This window comes from Monodon monoceros, unplaced genomic scaffold, assembly GCF_005190385.1.
Source record: "Monodon monoceros isolate NGI ecotype Baffin Bay Population unplaced genomic scaffold, NGI_Narwhal_1 Super_Scaffold_18, whole genome shotgun sequence".
In the NCBI taxonomy this organism is placed as follows: Eukaryota; Metazoa; Chordata; class Mammalia; order Artiodactyla; family Monodontidae; genus Monodon; species Monodon monoceros.
Window position 1 is genome coordinate 156,560,862 of NW_021703774.1, and position 2,985 is coordinate 156,563,846.

The 2,985-nt window shown below is 46.5% G+C and overlaps 1 non-coding gene across 1 annotated transcript; it reads right to left on the minus strand.

The window, feature by feature from the left end:
* Window positions 1-213: 213 nt before the first annotated feature.
* On the minus strand, window positions 214-286 carry TRNAW-CCA. The gene has a single exon. It is a non-coding gene; the product is annotated as a tRNA-Trp (tRNA).
* Between the last annotated feature and the right edge of the window lie 2,699 nt (window positions 287-2,985).

Here is a 2,985-nt window from a genome sequence, read left to right on the forward strand (position 1 = left end):
AAAAGCATGATGTACAAGTGAAACTGTACAACTCATATTGGGGCTTGAACCCACGGGCCAGGACTCGAGCCCAGCCAGAACCCAGAATGGGACTTGAACCCACTTTCCTTTTTTTTTTTTTAATATTTATTTGGCTGCGCCAGGTCCTAGTTGCGACACATGGGATCTCCGTTGTGGCATTCAGGATCTTTACTTGCAGCATGCGGGATCTAGTTCCCTGACCAGGGATTGAATCTGGGCCCCCTGCTTTGGAAGCATGGAGTCTTAACCACTGGACCACCAGGGAAGTCCCCTGAACCTACTGTCTTTTAATTGAGATCACACACCTGGTCTCAGGACTTAATGAAATTCAGGCTCTTTATGTCTTGTTGCAGAAAGAATTTAGTGAGAGACAACGTGATAGGTAAGAAGTGGATTAATTTGGAGAGATGTACATTCCATAGATGGAATAAAGTCTGTCTCAAAAGGCAACAGCAGCCCCAGGGCATGGGGACGTCTCGGAAAGTGAGAGGGGCCATGGGAGAAACACACTCCACAGACAAGTGTGGGCCATCTCAGAAGGCAAGAGACCCTGAAATATGTGGTTAGTTTTTATGGGCTGGGTAATTTATCAGGCTAATGAGTGGGAGGATTATTCCAACTATTTAGGGGAAGGGCTGGGGATTTCCAGGAATTGGGCCACCACCCACTTTTTGATCTTTGATGATCAGCCTCTGAACTGTCATGGCGCTGGCGGGTATGTCACTTAGCTTATGCTAATGTATAACGATGAGTGTATAATGAGGCTCAAGGTCCACTGGAAGTCAAATCTTCCACTGTCTTGGACCTAGTTGGTTCTGACCAGTTTTTGTCACGTTCTATGGCTATGTCATTCTTTTAAAGGTTGTGCCCTGCCCCCCTTCCCTCCTGTTTCAGAACTACATCTCACTCTTCTGGGAAATGGTCCTATCTCTGTCCCCCACATAAACCATGTGTTTCAAATGGGGGCTCCCCAGTCTTACAGGCCCCCAACTCCCTGGCCATGTTATATCAGAGCCTCCACAAGATTGTTTAGATGCAGAGCTAGAAAGAACAACTCTAACTTTCTCCTGGGTGGTAAAGATGGGAGATTCTATAGCTGCTGGCCACCGTGATCCCAACATGTGTTTGAAACAGTAGCGTTCAGGCAAAGAGAGGCAGAGATGAGAGACTTGGCAGTGTCTGAGCCCTGTGAGTCGGCTGTCCCTGAATCCAGTGCAAGCTGGACCCCTGTACTTTTTTTTTTAATCTTTTGGCTGCACCGTGCGGCATGTAGGATCTTATTCCCTGACCAGGGATTAAACCCACTCCCCCCTGCATTGGAATCGCGGAGTCTGTTTCTTTTTTGTTGTAATTTACTTTTGGCTGTGTTGGGTCTTCTTTGCTGCGCATGGGCTTTCTCTAGCTGTGGAAAGCGGGGGCTACTCTTCGTTGCGGTGCGTGGGCTTCTCATTGCGGTGGCTTCTCTTGTTGCGGAGCACAGGCTCTAGGCGCGCAGGCTTCAGTAGTTGCAGCATGAGGGCTTGGTAGCTGTGGCATGCGGGCTTAGTTGCTCCACGGGATGTGGGATCTTCCTGGACCAGGGATCGAACACATGTCCCTTGCAATGGCAGGCGGATTCTTAACCACTGTGCCACCAGGGAAGTCCCTGGACCCCTGTACTTTCCATGGCCAAGTGAGTCTTCCAAAACAAAACCAAAAACGTTTGTCTGATCTGGGTTTCCATCATTTGAAATAAAGATCTGTGCCTAATATAGAAATGTATGAGGGCAACTACACTTACTTATGTAATAATTAATAATTATAACTGATGTGTGTTGAGATTTATGATGTACCAGGCACTGTGAAAATGTGTTCAGTGTATAATCTCATTTAATCTTCCCAATAGACCCTTAAGGTAGGTCCCTTTATCTTCTCCATAAAACAGATAAAGAAACAGGTGGGTTACTTTTTCCTTGCCGTCTGAGACTAAAACTCAAGTACAATACATCAGAGGCCCTCCCCTCAATGGGACACTCTCTTCCTGCCCACACCCCACCACCACCCCCACCCCGGCCACCGTGCTCAGGCTTTATCTCCTCCTCAGTTCTCCCTGGCAAAATCCTATTCACCCTTTAATACCCACTCAAAAGTATCCTGCCTTGCTCCAACCTGAACCCCTCATCCTCAAGTGCAGATTATTTCCTAGCCTCTTCTGTGTCCTCAGCACATATACAAAATATTATGAAATTAAGGGCATAGGCTCTGTTCAGCTGAAGTTCAAATCCTAGCTGTACCACCTACTTGCTTCGATAAGGGTCTTAACACATCTGGGCTTCAGTTTTTTCATCTGTAAAATGGGATAACCTAGTACTGTCTTACAGGGTTGTTGTGAGGATTAAATGAGTTAATACATGCATATAACAAGTTCTCAGTGCCTGCTTTGTAGTGAGCATTCAGTTCAGTGTTGGCTATGGTGACTGCTAATGTATAACTTTATCCTCGAGCAAGTACCTTAATCTTTCTAAGCCTTAGATTCCTTATCTCTAACATGAAAATCACGAGAGCCCAGCCTTGCTGGAGTGTAGTGAGATTCGGATCAGCTACTGCTTGTTAACCACCTGGCATTATCTCCGCGTGATGATGAACAGGAGCTGCTGCCGCCAGTACTTGATGTCTCCATCTATTTTGAGAGTTTCCACAGTGTACTTTTCCATGGCTCTGTCTCCCGCTAGGCACCGGCATCTCCAGGGCAGACACCCCAGGTGGTCATCCAAGTGGCTGCTCACTCAAGACTCCTCTCCCCGGCTCCCAACTGATTGGTCTCCCAGTAAGAAACTCAACATTTCAGTCTGGTTAGGTTCTTTTAAAAAGAGCTCCCGAAAAAAAAAAAAAAAAGAGCTCCCGGTTGCATATGAAATACACAGATGCAGTCTCCTTATAAAAAATGCATGCATTACAGCTAAGGCTAAAATCTGCTTTGAGCAT